General features: G+C 41.5%; 1 long non-coding RNA gene and 1 other non-coding gene across 2 annotated transcripts in view; both read right to left on the reverse strand.

The window, feature by feature from the left end:
- Positions 1-17261, reverse strand: part of LOC107132241 (uncharacterized) — an 89720-nt gene that overhangs the window by 31963 nt on the left and 40496 nt on the right. Inside the window, exon 3 of the long non-coding RNA XR_009491532.1 lies at positions 15526-15657. This is a non-coding gene — a long non-coding RNA (uncharacterized lncRNA). The remainder of the gene's footprint in view (positions 1-15525; positions 15658-17261) is intronic.
- Positions 4735-4840, reverse strand: LOC112443613 (U6 spliceosomal RNA). The gene has a single exon (XR_003032017.1). It is a non-coding gene; the product is annotated as a U6 spliceosomal RNA (small nuclear RNA).

The following is a 17261-nucleotide window of genomic DNA, read 5'->3' on the forward strand; positions in this document are numbered from 1 at the left end:
AGCCCACCAGGCTCCTCCATCCATGGAATTTTCCAGGCAAGAGTCCTGGAGTGGGTTGCCATTTCCTTCTCCAGGAGATCTTCCTGACCCAGGTCTCCCACATTGTAGGCAGACACTTTACCATCTGAGCCACCAGGGAAGCCCCAGGCATATGTCAGGCGCTTAGTAAAAGTTCCCTTCCATTTCCTAATCCTTTTGCTGTCAAACCTAAGCCACATTCAGGAAGGAGTTTTCAATGCATTCAAGAGCTTGATAAAATTTGATTATAGAATTCTTCGGGATAAAAATGCTTCTGAAACTGTCCTGATTTGTCCAAACTGGAACCATTCATTTGGTTCATTGATTCATTCAATAAATTTTAATTGAGCATTTATAGCTTCATCACAATCAAACTAATGCTCCCACCATAACTCTGCCAGTTGAATGATTTCTGAGAGGCAGTTAAGGAGGCCAGCATCCATGTTTCCACCAGGAATGGGCGCTACTTCAGTCACCCAAGCAACAGAGGACTCTCTATTAAGGTGAGAATGAATACCTTATTCTTTTCCCCTCTAAGTAATTATTTGGTTTCTTTTTTCCTTAAACTCAATTGGTAAATTACATGAATTGATTTTTTTTTTAAGTTCTTAAACCTACAGGGAAATTGAAAAAAAGAAAAAGATTGTATTATTTTAAAGTTTTGATGGCCAATAAATGAGGGGGGTTTGTTGTTTTTGATTAATTTGAAAAGTCTACTCAGTTCTCTAAGCATTCCAAGTAACTGAAGGCTTCCTGCATGTATAATTTAGAGTGGCCCTTCTCTGCTGTCTTCACCACAGCCCTACTTCTCCCTACTCTGAGCATTTGGCACTGAATGTCTGTCTCTGGAGCTACATTTAGCATATATGTATTTCTCTTACTGGTAAATGTTTGGAAATGTCCCACCCATCAACATTCTATTGCAAATCCCTTTATCTTAAAATTTTGCTCCCAGTATCACAGAGGCACGTTTCTAAGAAACAAATGACACTCCACCTTTGTGACCACCACTTGGAAGGATTGATTCCTTCTAATTACTCACTTTTGTATCAAATGTTTAAAATTATTACTGTATTTTTGTAAACAATAGGGCACCCTAAATTATCTAAAGCTTCCAGCCTCACAAAATCTGGATCTGTCCTCACATTATGGTCCTCCTCAGGTTCTGATATAGAACTTGAACAAAGTGATTGTCTTAAAAAATTTAAGCCACAGGCTTTCTATCAGAGTAAAATGAGAATTCCAGATAAACAGTAGAGACCAAAAGTGTTTGCTTCCTCTGTACTACTGAGTGGCCTATAGCTATTTCTAAAATAATTCAGTCATTGTACTGCCCACAGATAATTAGATTAGAACAAATAATCCTAAAATTCATATGAAACCACAAAAGACCCCAAAAAACAATCTTGAGGAAGAAGAACAAAGCAGCAGATAACAACTCTCCCAGATTTCAGACTATACTACATAGCTATAGTAACTTAAAAAGTGTGGTACTGGCACAAAAACAGACACAGGGATCAATGGAGCAATACAGAGCCCAGAAATAAACCCATGCACCTATGGTCAATTAATCTACAACAGAAATACACATTGGAGAAAAGACAAACTCTTCAAGAAGTGATGATGGGAAAACTGGGCAGCCAACAGTGTGATTAAAACTATGAAATTAGAATCTTCCCTCACACCAAATAAAACAATAAATTCAAAATGGTTTAAGACCTAAATGTAAGAATGGAAAGCAAAAAACTCCTAGAAGAGAACATAGGCAGAGCACTCTTTGACATAAATTGTAGCAATATTTTTGGATCAGTTTCCTAAGGCAAAAGGAAGAAGAGCAAAAACAAAAAATGAGGTCTGATTAAGTTGAAAAGCTTTTGCATAGCGAAGGAAACAAATGACATAATGAAAAGATGAACTGTGGAATGGGGGGAGAAAATATTTGCAAATAATGTGACCAACAAAGGATTATCCAAAATATGTAAACAGCTAATACAACTTGATATCAGAAAAACAACCCAATCAGAAAATGGGCAGAAGATCTGAATAGATATTTTCCCAAAAAAAACATATGGATGGTTAACAGGCACATGAAAAGAAGTTCACCACCACTAATTCTTAGAGAAATGCAAATCAAAACCACAATGAGATATCACCTCACACCTGTCAGAATGGCCATCATCAAAATGTCTACAAAAAACAAATGTTGGAGAGGATGTGGAGAAAAGGAAACTTTTGAGATTCCTCAAAAAACAAATAACAGAACTACCATATGATCTAGCAATTCTATTCCTAGCATTTACCCAGAAAAAAACAACACACTAATTCAAAAAGATACATGCACCCTAATGTTCAAAGCAGTACTATTTACAATAGCCCAGACATAGGAGCAACCCCAGAGTCCATCAACAGATGACTGGATTAAGAAGATGTGATACATACACACACACAATGGAATACTGCTGCTACTGCTAAGTTGCTTCCGTCATGTCCGACTCTGTGCGACCCCATAGACAGCAGCCCACCAGGATCCCCCGTCCTGGGATTCTCCAGGCAAGAACACTGGAGTGGGGTGCCATTTCCTTCTCCAATGCATGAAAGTGAAAAGTGAAAGTGAAGTCGCTCAGTCATGTCTGACTCTTAGTGACCCCATGGACTGCAGCCTACCAGGCTCCTCGTCCATGCGATTTTCCAGGCATGAGTACTGGAGTGGGTTGCCATTGCCAAACTACTCAGCCATAAAAAAGCATGAAATTTTGCCATTTGCAGCAATGTGGATGGACCTGGAAACTCCTATACTTAGTGGGAAAAGACATACAAAAACATATTCTATAAGATTATCACTTATATGTAGAGTCTAAAAACTAATACAAATGAATATATATACAAATCAGAAACAGACTCACAGATACAGAAAACAAACTTGTGGTTACCAAAGGGGAGAGGTAAGGGGAAAGGGACAGATTAGGGGTATGGGTTACCAGATACAAACTACTATGTATAAAACAGCTAATAAGAATGTAGTGTATGACACAGGGAATTTCGGCCATCATCTAGTAATAACCTATAATGGACTACAGTCAGAAATATACCGAATCACTGCCGTACACCTGAAACTAATAAAATATTGTAAATCAAACATGCTTCAATTTTTTTAAGTAAAATAATAAATATATACACACATAAAAGACAACATAGGCTCAACTGAATACATGTAATCTCATGGAAAACTCCTTGTCCTTGTTTTCCTCTTTGGGCTATGAACTGCTTCAGACCTGGACCAGCATTTACCACCCAGGGCACATCACCTCTTGTAAGTGACCTAGTTTCTTTCAACTCTTTGGCTCTTTATAGCTTGAGGAGTAATCATAATCTCTACCTTAAGGTTTTGAAAGGGATGTTACATACTTGTACTTTTCAGCTTATCTTATCGGACAACTGTTACCTTTTAAGGTGATCTTAGGGGAGCCACTAAAGTTCAGAGGTCACTTCATTACACACAGATATCTGAAAGTCCGGTCTCAGAATCAAATATCAGTATGAATAGCTCATTTGCTCCCCCGTGTATTTCCCTTCCTTTGTATTCCCCATTATTTGTGAGGTAGTTATTTTATTTATATTACAATTTTTAGTATTGAAGTTGGAAAAGCCAGGTGGTTCTTTCAAATTTCAAATAATAGGATTCGCTTTCCCATAATTGCCAGAAGTGAATGCTGTGTTCTTTGCCTCAGTCATGTAAGTTGCACTCATTCATAGGAAAAATGAAGTTAGAGGGAAAAATAGACAGTCATACTCTAAAAACCTGAAACAAGTGGCTCTGCAATTTCAAAGATTTTCATATACATTACATCATTTTACCCCAAAGCAGCCCTATGAAGGAAGAAGAAACTGACCTCCCACATAACAAATGCACAGCTGAGACACAGATAGAAACCTGACTCTAAGGTCTCAAAAGCTGGGGGTGAAAGGATCTGTATCAATCACACTCATTGAATTGAGTTTTAACCCTTAGTGTCTTCATTCATTTGACAAATATTATTGAACATCTTCTCAATAAGGAGAAGGCAGGGTGTGAGTCTAGCTGAAGACACAAACGTCAGTATACCACATAATTCCTGTGTCTCGGGGAGCTTATAGTCTTTTGGGGGTGGAGGCAAGTGCACAAATAACTCCAGAACTAGACAGAAAGCATGTGCTAGTCAAGAGCGTGACTTAATGCTTCACGGGGATCCAAAGATACTGTGACACTGGTTGAGCCTTATTGCCTCACGATCACAAATCAAAAGGTTTCCCTCTTTCTGAGTGAGATTTGCAGTGTTGCTCAAAATGAAAGTTAAGGACCACCTGCACTAGAATCACCTAGAGTGGTTTTTCAGAGAAGGCAGTGGCACCCCACTCCAGTACTCTTGCCTGGAAAATCCCATGGACGGAGGAGCCTGGTAGGCTGCAGTCCATGAGGTCACTAAGAGTCGGACACGACAGAGCAACTTCACTTTCACTTTTCCCTTTCATTCATTGGAGAAGGAAATGGCACCCCACTCCAGTGTTCTTGCCTGGAGAATCCCAGGGACGGGGGAGCCTGGTAGGAGGCCGTCTATGGGGTCGCACAGAGTCGGACACAACTGAAGCGACTTAGCAGCAGCAGAGTGGTTTTTACATAAAAACTCCTGGACTCCAAGATACCAAAATAGAAGTCTCTTGGAACCCAGAAAATTTTTTAAAAATATGGAATGCTTCATGAATCTTCACGTCATCCTTACACAGGGGCTATGCTAATTTCCTCTGTAGGCTTGAATTTTAGTATTTATGCTGCCATAGCAAGCATGGAAATTTGTAATTCTGACAAGCTTCAAGGTCATTCTGATGCACATTCAGGATTTAGATTTGGGTCTTTAAAAGCATATACTCGTATATATATAAGAATATTTTTATAAAGTAATATGAAGATTAAATCATAAGATGCCATTCACTTTTGTCATACTCATTTACTCCATTTAACACTGCCCCACGCATGTTGATTCATTAGAATACTATTAGTCTTGGAAATACTTTTTTATTACAAAATTCTCTCAAACTCTTTCCCTTCCTCCCTCCCCTTTTGTCATCTATTACCAAACTCTGTAATACATTTCCTTAATCTCTCAGTCAAAGAAAAACTGTTACTGACATCCCTGCACAGTCCTGGTGAATTTGCATCAGCGTTCATACTAAATATGTTCTTCTGTGTTTTCTTGAATTAAGTGTGCTTGCAATGTGCAGCCTTTCCACATAGCATTTTCTGGTGCGTTCTGGTAAATAGTTTTGACTAATAGTGCTATCAAAATATATAGTGCAGCTGCTGCCATAAGAAATATAAAGAGCATCATGTTGGATGTTAAATTTTTTAAGCAACTCAAGATGACCGTAGGGAAAAGGTTCTAACAAAGGGAAAGGATCAGCAGAGGTTCAGGGTGGCGGAGAGCTTTTGACATTAGAAAGGGATCACAAACATACCTCTACCAGGGAGGATGAACCAACGAGTGGTAATGGGAAGAACCTATGGTTTGTGAGGTCTGGGGATTCGAAGAGAAGAAAAAGCCCACTTAAGAGGGATTTGACCAAAAGAGCTTGTCCACTTAAGTTCCCCTGGAACGGACATGGCCACAGTTAACAGGGAACACTTTCAGTGCTGCTAGGATTACCCGTCCATACCCGGCAGTGTTTCACTGTAGTCAAAGGAAACAGCTACAAGATGCTAAAGCAGCAGTTCTTAAACCTCAGAGAATCACCTGGAGAGCTTGTTAAGACGGAGTCCTGCGCCCCACTGCCAAAGATTCTGACTCAACAAATCTGGGGCAGGAGAATTTACATTTCTCCTTCCCACCAAGGAAATCCTTAATAAATGTAGAGACACCACAAGGCTTCTAGGTGAGCCTTGATGCTACTGGTTCTCAGAGTACACTTCGACCAGCACTGTTGACTATCTGTACTAATGGAACAGTTTTTTCCTTACATTAAAATAATATGTATTCATAGCATCAAACCTGAACACTGTGTCCATTATTTGCATCATGGTTGAAGAAACTTAGGCAAGAAGAAAACCAGTTGGCATGGCACTATTGTTCCTGAAACATAATTATGTCTTACAATTACCTAATCCTCTGACCATCAATCACATCTATTAATCTTTTATTGCTATTGCCTTGTCCACATATCATGGAGGGTAGGGGTAGAATCCAAATGTTAATAAGTGTTAAATTACAGAGTTTTAAAAATCAAATCAAAACAGCAAAAAATCATGAAAAAAATAATTCATGAAAGCTGACAAGCCTTCACCCTTAATCACCATCCCAAGGTTAAATAATGATCAGAATTCTTTCAGTTGAAGTACTTACATTGCATCTTGATGTTTGACTATCATATAAATATAACTGAGCTATTAGAATCTATTTTTCATTGTAGATGAAATTGATGTATCTTTGTGTGGTGTAGTCTGACACAGTAAAATTGTTACTGTCTAGGTAGGATATTCATAAAAATGTAATTATCGTAATCAGAACAGTCTTTAAGCTCATGAGAGGGGATTGCCAGATTCATGATTGGCAGTTTTCAATCACTTCATGTATAATAAAGAAACTTTTTAAAGCAACCCTAGGAATCATTAATATCTTAGAGGGAAACTATTCTGATCAAATAACACAGGGTGTTGGGAGATGGTGGTAAAAACTCAAGCTGGCCTCCTCTTCCAGGTTTGGGCAGGACTGGAGGGAGCCATTTAACATATTTCCTTAAGTTTACTCACCAACAGATTTAATTAGCAGTGCTATTTGCTGGCAGAGTGCTCTGAAGAGAAGAGAGCATGGAAGGACCACTGTTCCTGACTAAAACGCATTGATCATTTTCCTGCTTGAGTTTATAACTCTTTAGAGAAGTAGCCCCACGTTGCCGTGCATGTGCCCTGCCACCTGGGGAAGACGCAGCACGTGCCATCAGTAGGATGGGGCCCTTGGTTGGCTGGAGTCTCCAGTGTGCTCAGTGTCCCAAATTCTGGCTTAGGCAGCATGTTTAATAAATGTAGGAAAGGAAAGTGAAGTCGCTCAGTCGTTTCTGACTCTTAGCGACCCCATGGACTGTAGCCCACCAGGCTCCTCCGTCCATGGCATTTTCCAGGCAAGAATACTAGAGTGGGTTGCCATTGCCTTTACCCAGGTATCGAACCTAGGTTTCCAGCATTGCATTCAGACACTTTACCGTCTGAGCCACCAGGGAAGTCCTTAATAAATGTAGAGACACCACAAACAATCCCATGCTGGTGGGCAAGAGAAATAAAACCCAACAAAATAAAGTCAACAGGCTGTTCGATTTGAAGGAGAAACTAATCTTCTCAAATGAGAAAGCAACTTTCTTATTTCCACCGTCACTTTTAAAATTTTCCAGTGAAGGAATGTTCTTTCCCTGCCGCTGGATGAAAACCTCCATAACCCTATGCTAGGACTGGTTTTAAATCACTCCCAGGTAACAAGTCCCACAGCCACTTAAAGTCTCCGACAGTCTCAATTCATAAGTGAGAAGAACCAATCCTGTGTAATAATCAAATCCTGGAATCAGATTTAAAAGCAAAACTTTTCCCTTTATTCTCTGGGGCATCATGCAGTCCAGAAGCCAGGGACAGGGGCAATCCATCTTTTCCTTTATTCTACCTACTCTTTCCAATTATCTGCCCCATTTCAGTAAATATGGTTGTTCTAAGGTCAAAGCAGGAGAAGGAAGAAGTAAAGGAGGGTGGGGTGAGGGTTCTTAATTGACTAGCTTTTCTATTTTTGGGCTAAGCTAGTGTATTGAACCCACTCCAGTGTTCTTGCCTGGAGAATCCCAAGGACGGGGGAGCCTGGTGGGCTGTCGTCTATGGAGTCCACACAGAGTTGGACACGACTGAAGCAACTTAGCAGCAGCAGCAGTGTATTGAAAATTGCCTCTTTTTGGTGTGGGGAGCTCTCAAGGGGAGCTTCAGATACCCACCATCCTTTTCTCACCTGAGCTTCCCTGTTGCTAAGTCGCTTCAGTCATGTCTGACTCTGCGCAACCCCAGAGACGGCAGCCCACCAGGCTCCCTCATCCTGGGATTCTCCAGGCAAGAACACTGAAGTGGGTTGCCATTGCCTTCTCCAATGTATGAAAGTGAAAGTGAAGTCGCTCAGTCGTGTCCGACCCTTATCGCCCCCTTGGACTGCAGCCTTCCAGGCTCCTCCATCCATGGGAGTTTCCAGGCAAGAGTACTGGAGTGGGGTGCCATTGCCCTCTCCTAGATCAGCTAAAACTTCCTTAGCTCTGGGTCAAAACTCCAGCTTATCCCTTCAAAAGCCTGAGAGCCCCTCTAGGTGGCCCTATTGGACAGTAACAAAGTTTCCTGTCTCTCTCCCTCCCTCTCTTCACCCCCACCACCCGCCTCGCTCCTCCTACTTCTCTTTCTCTCTGCCAACACTGGCCCACCCAGTCCAGCCACTTCTCCTTTGTTCCCAGTGCGAGAATTCTTTCCTTTTTAGTTTACAAGCGGGAGCCAAACCCCAACCACCAGCACCCTCCAAGCTGCACGAGGCGTATGTAAAGCTCTCTGAAAGAAGCCTTTTCCAGGAAAAAGCAACTTTGGAGTGGGAGGGGCTTTCAGATTATCTTCCTCCAGAGAAACCTCATCACGTATTTTCCCTCCCCGTCTGCAACCCCCTTTTAGTTATGGGGAATAGCTGAGTCCAGCACCAGCTGTAACATCCTGGAATCTTCCTGGCACCACTTTCCAACACTATTCACTCACTGGAAAGCTTAGCCTGGCCCTTCTTCCTCTTAGAAGTGGTCCTGCCCTCAGGCATTACTGGTTCTGCCCAGAAGGTGGTCCTGAATCGGTTCCGTTAACAGCCCACTTGGCTGCTACGCTAAGTTTGGCTTTCCACTCAGCTTCTTTCAGTAACAAAGGTGATATTTTGACCTCTATCCGCTACTTTCCTGTTTCTCAATTGGTTCAGAATCCGGGTGAGGAAGATGGGAACTATTTATTAAGCCCTCCTCAGAGGCCCATCCTTTTACCTTGAATGTACCCAAAGGATTGGAGTCATGTTACCAGTTTTTTGGATAACTCCTTTAAAGTTTTCTATCTTTTTATGGCTCTTCTTTTCAACTTGTCATGTATTTTATCTTGATGTAAGAACTATTTGACATCCTGAAATGTGTCAAATGGGAAATAATTAGCTAAAAGCTTTTAGAGTTTCCTTGAGGAGTAATTGATTATAACTATTTGATGGCATATATATAGCCATAAAATGAGGATCTTTAACATAAAGCTTTAAAATATTTCTGGAAGAAAAATGACTTTCAAGGAGACTCAGATTCTTCCTGGTTTTGCCAAAGACTAGCTATATATGATTCTTGCATAAGTTGCTCCACCTCTCCAGACCCAGTTTTTTTCACTTACACAATGAAGTTGTTGTTCGGTCTCTAAGTTGTGTCTGACTCTTTGCGGCCCTGTGGACCACAGCACGCCTGGTTCCTCTGTCCTCCATTATCCCCCACAGTTTGCTCAGACTGATGTCTGCTGAGTCGGTGAGGCCATCCAACCCTCTCAATCTCTGCCATCCCCTTCTTTTGCCTTCAATCTTTTCCAGCATCAGGGGCTTTTCCAATAGAAGGAAGAGTTTGGCTTAAAAATCTCTCTGGTCCTTTCCCACCTATTACCATGAACCTGTGAGATCTTGAAAGGACCTGGGAGAACATTTCTGTTGCTCAGCAGGCTACACTGGTGACGGGGGGGACGGTTAACACCACAGTCTCCCCTGGTGTTCGTGAACGCGTCCATGCTCTGCCTACTCAGACATAAACACTTGGTGTGTCCATATGTATGCTGAGACACCTAGGTGGGGGAGATTTGATTCTGGGCCCAGGGAACTTGTGAGTATGAAGGAAAAGCTACACCACTCAACAATACTGCTAAACACCACTTGTTGTTTTACGTACCCAACAAGTTACCCAAAGTTACTGAGCACCTACAATTCTATGAAAAAACAAAAAACCAAAAAAACATGGGATTCGGTTAAGGAAACAATAGGTAGAGTTTCCTCTCAGAGCACCAGAGTTACATATGAGGGACAGACCTACAGGAAGCCCATAGACGGGATGGGTTGAAAGTGGAGTGAAGGCCCAGTGATGGTCCACAGCTTTGGGCCTGTGCTTCCAAAGACAAAAGACATTTCCATTAGGATAATGATGGCAGTGCTTCTCTTTTCTCTTTCCCCCCCTTTTTAAAGACACAACTATCAAGATTCAGTCCGTTTACAGCTTGACTACTGAATAGAAAAATGTGTCTATAAAATACCTTGTAGTTATAAAAAGGGGTAAGGCTCACAGAAGCAGATAAATATATCTATTCACCTGTCCCAAGCCATTAACAATCTTATATCCAAGAACTGTCTGTCCTCTTCTAAACTTTATTTCTAATATTCTGGCTACATAATCAGATTAAAAAATTTTCAGAAGATCAAAGTCCTACCTCCATGAAAAACTATCCTTAAGCACAAACATTCTTTATGGCATTTCAGACCAGCTCTGAGACTCTGAACCAGAAAGATGGTTGCAAGTGCATTTATCTGGGGTAGCAAACAGTAGATTCAAGTAAAAGTTACGTGTCAATGCAGTTTGGCAAGTATCTCCTGAGTGCCTTTCATGTGCCTGGCTCACTGCACTAAGGACACCAAAGATAGCAGAGATTCTGGTACGTTCTCCAAGCCACTGCTGCTGCTGCTAAGTCACTTTAGTCATGTCCAACTCTGTGCGACCCCATAGACAGCAGCCCACCAGGCTTCCCGTCCCTGGGATTCTCCAGGCAAGAACACTGGAGTGGGTTGCCATTTCCTTCTCCAATGCATGAAAGTGAAAAGTGAAAGTGAAGTCACTCAGTCATGTCCAACTCTTAGCGACCCCATGGACTGCAGCCTACCAGGTTCCTCTGCCCATGGGATTTTCCAGGCAAGAGTACTGGAGTGGGGTGCCATTGCCTTCTCCGTCTCCAAGCCACAGTGTCAGACAAACAGCAAGCCTGCTGCCTGATCCACCACTTGTACACAGCGAGCCTGCCCCCAGTGGGCTCAAATGTTGCTCTTTGCTCTTACCTATCTCCAAAGCTGAACACTGACCCTGCCTTCTTCCTTTCAGTGACTTTTCCAAGATAAGCTACGCTCAACTACTTAAATGCATCACGTTATGCAATTTTAAAGGCTTTGAATTTTATTGTGCTAATGGACATTTAAATTACTCAGAATTCTGATCAGGTAGTTTTTCCTAGGGAGGTAGGCTCTGCCTTACTGTATATAAGTATTGACCATGTTGAAATGCCTTCTAGGCAGGATCCCTATGGGAAGATGTTTCCACTGAAAACATAGGTAATTCTGCTTATTTAGCAAAGGAGAAGGGACACCACCTGAGACATGTCCAAAACAATGAGACGTGTGAGGAAAACCTCCAAGTAGGCAGAGAAGTTGGAAGGGGTTGTGCCATAATTAAGGTGATCATATTTTCCTAAACAGACCCAAGGGCAGATGGCCTGACACATGGTCTGAAAACATGATTATTTGAATTCTGGGAGGTATGATCACCATCTTCACAGTGAATGAAGCCAGTGAGACCGGCAGCTGTTCAGGGTGAAAGTCATCAACAATGAGTCTCTGTACTCTGAAGGATCCATAGGAATGGGTGGGAAGCCTGCTGATGTCATCCACTTATTAGCCAGGGCTTCTTCACACAGCACAAAGGAGGTTTGTTACCAAGGGTTTCATGGAACCACTCACTGTCATCACCTTGTTTGCAAGGACAAAGGTGCAATCTACAACTGACCGAAAAACAATAAAACTTTGCTTCCAACAGTCTGGGAATGCAAAATACAAGCAGGAGCATCATGTTATTTATCAATTAAAAAAAAAAAATAGAACTGGGAACAAGCACAGGACAGATCATCAGCTATCCTTTGCTTTTTTCAGTTCTATAGCTGCTCCTTAGATTTCAAACATCATACCTTTTAAAAAAATTAAATCCTCATCACTGCCCGATAACTTTGTGCATTCAATTTGAACACTGGGAATTGTCTTCTTGCAAAGGAGTAGATTCAGACATTCCAGTTCTCCTACTTAATATGGATATTATGTCCAGCAAAATGTAACAGGAGAAGTTTCCCTTTGTTGCCAACACTCAAAGTCAACTCTTGGTTATGTGCTTTGAGGACGAGACGGGAAAATATTTCAACTCCAATTCTTATCACCAACACAGAAGGTTTAGGCCTCTATCTCTACTTTTAAGATGCTGTGTGCTTTTTCAATTTGTATCTAATCAAAAACTGATTTGATTTAAAATATGACATCAAAACAAGTTAATTTTGATGATTCAATGATTTGTGCTATCTGTATCATCATGTTAGCTCTAGTAGTGTGCTTAACAAAGACTTTGACTCAAGATAAAAGTTTATAGGGGTTTCCCCCCCTATATCAGGGCTTTAAATAGTGAACAGAAACACAAAAGAAATTTATTTGAATATACCTGGTGTGTTATTTATAGCTGCAAATGATCAACTGAAAGTGGTTTAAATACACCTTTTAAAATAATCTCACATAAGAAGTCTGGAGGCATGGCATTTGCAAGGTTGTCTAATCCAGTGGCTCCATGACTTACTGAGCGTCTGGACTCATCCCACATTTCCATCCCATCATCCTGGACACATTGGTGTTAATCCTTAAGCTTACTCCCTATGGTCAGAAGATGGCCACTGAACACCAAATAACAACCTCACACTTCATGTAAAACACCAAAGATGACAAGAATCCTCATAAAGAAGGAAAGAGTTTCCCAGAAACCAGGCACTTTGGAAAAAGTGGCCAGACTTTTTAACAGGAAGCAGGCTCTGTCAGTGCATTAGACAGGTGAGACGGGTGGTAGTTGAACAGACAACCAGCAATATCACCACAGGTGGGAATTGAGAAAATGCTTCCTTACATATATTGAGGTTAATGGAACCTTCTGTGAGATGAGCTTACAACTGAGTAACCATTTCCTAATCAGTTAAAATAGTACAAAGGAGAGGATATGTATATGAGGTATGTCTAAGGTGCATATAGCTTGATAGTTAAGTTGAGGGGCAGTCAAAAATGAACAATTTTCTAGTCAATGCCTGCTACAATCATATGCTTTCCAATGAAATTACGTAAGCTTGGAATTATATTATATAACCTACAAAGTGTCTTGCCAAAAAAGCCAAGCCAAGTCAGATTAAACTTCTAGAGCTAATATTCAGCTTACAGGATGTACAGGGAATAAAGGAATTTGTTAAGCAACATCTCAGTGAACTAATCAGCAAAATCCAAAAATGGAGGGAATTTAAACCTGATTAGATATTTGATCATATTAAGGAATTTTTATCAATATTTTTGAGTACTATTAAAGTATTGTGGCTATGTTTTGTTTTGCAAGTACACCTCTTTACTTTGCTAGTCACTTAATCCAAACTGAAGCTATGTTTTTAAAAAGAATGCATATCTTTTAGAGACACATGCTAAAATACTTACCACAGAAATAAAATGACATCTGAGATTTACTTCAAATGCCTCAAAATAACCCAGTGGGAGTAAGGGTGGAGGTTAAAGTTGGGGAAATGACAAGCTAGGAGGATTTATAGTCACTTATTCCCTAGCAGTAAAGCCTCTTCATTCTGAGAAGGTATAATATAAATCTAGTGCACACAGAACCAAGAAACTTAATTGTTAGGTTTCATTTGCTTTCTCTAAGTGCAGCAAAACCAAAAATTAAACCTCTTCACAGCAATCAGCCAGTTTTGCTCCAACAGAAACTCAATTCAAAAAAAAAAAAAAAAAATGCAACATGCACACAATAAACAGCACAGACAGGATTCAAATTCTCAAAAATGAGTGATGAAGACACCCTCTAAGCTCCAGATTGTTTGCAAAAGTTCCATGAGCTCGGCCCCCAGTAAACCATCTAAGTAATACAGGACAAAGCTGTGATCTGATACATTTAGGTATTTTCTCAGCTATAATCTAAGCCATCTCCTAGACTTCTACTTAAGTCATCTTGAGACTACCTCAAGAAACTAGTTTAGTTCTCCCTTTTACCAGGGTGAAATAGTAACCAGAGGCAGGGAAAAGTTGGGGTGGGAATTGTCCAGCAAGGACCATAAAGGGCTGAAGGAGACAATTGTTACCTGGGTATTGTTCTACCTTAACAACCTTTTTACTCTCTGACTCCATCACTCTTCATCTCCCACCTGGGCTTGTATTGTGCTCACATCCTCTGGCTTCCCCAAGCCTTTCTCATCTCTTCCCTCTCTCTAAATTTTCAGTACTCCCAAACTCAATTATAAATTGCAAAATTAAGGTTCCAATTACAGTAACATGTAATAAAGCACTACTAGAATCTTAGATTTGGTTGATCCCCTCAAGCCATCTCCCATCAGAATTCTAATTTCCATTCTCTCCACGTGCTGACTTAATCTGTTAGGATTCTAATGGACATTCTCAGCTCACAGTCCTAAGGGCCCATCATCTCATGTTCTTTCTCATCAGAATGCTCAGAGGTTGCATCCTAGAGAGGTAGTTATTAATATGCCTTCAATAACAGAAGCTAAGGAGGGGCTACGAAGAAGAGAAAGGCATGCCTGATCATTCTGATTTACTTTAATGTAATAATGATTCCCAGTTAAAGGAATAATTTGGTTAGTGCTTGGGACCGAGCATGGTACAATTACTTGAACAAGGTACCGGTGAGCTTTGCTCCTCTGCTGCTGCTGTCACTTCAGTCATGTCCGACTCTGTGCAACCCCATAGACAGCAGCCCACCAGGCTCCCCCGTCCCTGGGATTCTCCAGGCAAGAACACTGAAGTGGGTTGCCATTTCCTTCTCCAATGCGTGAAAGTGAAAAGTGAAAGGGAAGTCGCTCAGTCATATCCGACTTTTAGTGACCCCATGGACTGCAGCCTACTAGGCTCCTCCATCCATGGGATTTTCCAGGCAAGAGTACTGGAGTAGGGTGCCACTGCCTTCTCTGCTACCTTGATGAAAATTTTGTCACAGAAATCAAGACGCAGGCTTTACAATGTATATGATATAAGGTTCATGTAATCTAGACAGTTCCATAAAAGTTATTCCTTCACGGTGGTTCAGATGACTTAGGACACCCCCAGTTCTAATTTTATACCCCGCCTCTCAGATAATATGGAAATGTTTCAAACCATCGGACTTTGGGGCAGGAATATATTCTAGAACAAGTCTCTAAACCTTACTGGTCATCAGAATCACCTAGGATTTTTTCCCCCCATGTCCTGAAGCCCTACTGAATCAGATCCTTAACCAGAGTAGTGGCTAAAGAAAGTAAGTAACTGAGGTAGGAATGTTTTTAAACTCTCCATGAAATTCTATTATTGGTCAGGTTTGGGTACTATGTTGAGAGCACATAGTACCTCCCAGTACCTTCTGAGTCATGCCACTTACCTGCTCAGAAACATAAAGGAGACAGAGAAGCCCCAGCCTGCTTCCCACCTGCCTGACAAAGTGCTTCGCTTCTCTGCAGTCCAGGCCACCCAATTCAGCTATTCCTACTTCCATGCAAGCAGGTGATTCCTCCTGTAGAAAAAAAATAATAATACATTTACTAGGACTCTAAATATGGAGCTTTACAAATAGCTAGTTTCATTTACCAATGAAAACATTTTTGCAAGGTTGGTATCACCATCATTTTGTAGCTGGAAAACCTGGGGCAGAGATAATTCAAGTGTGATTTTGCCCGGTTTCCCCCGTGGTTCACGGAGAGCAGATCTGGAACCCAGCACTGTGGGACAGGAGTTACTGACGTAGTCACTTATACCCTGTTCCCACCTCTGTTGGAGACTTACTGGATAGAAGGAAAATAAGATTTTCCCCTTCCTTTCCTCTCTGGAAGGAAACCTAGCTTTTTATTCCAAAGCTCAGGACTCTCTCATGCTTTAGGTGTAAGAACTTTAAGAGCTTCTTTATGGTTGAGAATTCTTGGCTCTTCCAGAAAAGAAGCTGGAATTATCCTCAAGAGGGAGGACATGGAAGGCAGTGTTTCACAGGGAAGACAGCTGTGCCCCTACCCTGAGAAAATGGGTTCCCAGAGGCTGGAGTCAGGCATGGACATGACTTGCACCCAAGTGTGTAGAGCAAGTCAGTTTTCCACTGCACCACCACAGCTGCAAAAAGGCAAAGGACGCTCTACCCTCAACCGAACTCAGGCAGCTGTCCCACCTCAAAGGGGAATCCCAGAAAGAAAAACGGAACTAACATTCACTTCACACACACAGTATACCTAGAACATCCGCCCTCGAGCTCAGGGCACCTTGAGAGCCTTTAGGAGCGAATGGTGGCCCTGCCTGGGCAAGTTTCCCTTTTCTTTCCCATCCCCCAGAGCTAGCTACTGAGATGCACAAAAGGCTATACTGTATACAGAGCCCTTGGGGTCACACTCAGAGACCTTAACTACCTGCTCATGGAATGTGCTCATCTGCTCACAGATTCATAGCATCTGATTCATCAAAATAAATAAATAAGATGAGTGAAAGAGGCCAGACATGACAGAACACAAACCCTATATTCGATTATACAAAGTCCAAAAATGGACTAAAAACCGACCCAAAATGATAGTGGTTAGTACAATAGTTACCTTTGGCCAGGTACCAATTGGGAGGGGGCCCAAGGGAGCCTTCAAGGGGGCTAGAAACATTCTTTGGCTTGATCCAGATAGTAAATACTCAGGTAAACACGTGAAAATTCATTGAGCTGTGCCTTTAAGATATGTACACGTTACTGTTATGCAAGCGTTAACTCCACAAAATAAGTGCATGATAAAAGCAAATTAGCCAACAAACTTGGATACTAAACAATAACCTACAAGATCCACCAGCTTCAGCTTGCCTGCTACTGGGGCCACTTAATCCTCTCTTGCTGACTCAATCCTTTTCTTGTTCCTAAAATCAATCTGGCTCCCTCCACCAAAACCACACAGGAAATTTTGAAAGGCAAAGGAGAGCACTCAGCCCAATAGGGTAATCTGCAGCATGATGTGGGTGTGCAGACGTGACAGCCAGACTGCCCAGGTTCAAAATCCCTCCTCTGCCACTTTATGATTACAGCCTTAAGCGGCTTACTTAAATTCCCTATTCCGGCTTACTTAAATTCCCTATTCCTCAGTTTCCTGATCTGTGTAATAG

The sequence above is a fragment of the Bos taurus genome, chromosome 2 (genome assembly GCF_002263795.3).
Source record: "Bos taurus isolate L1 Dominette 01449 registration number 42190680 breed Hereford chromosome 2, ARS-UCD2.0, whole genome shotgun sequence".
Lineage (NCBI taxonomy): Eukaryota > Metazoa > Chordata > Mammalia > Artiodactyla > Bovidae > Bos > Bos taurus.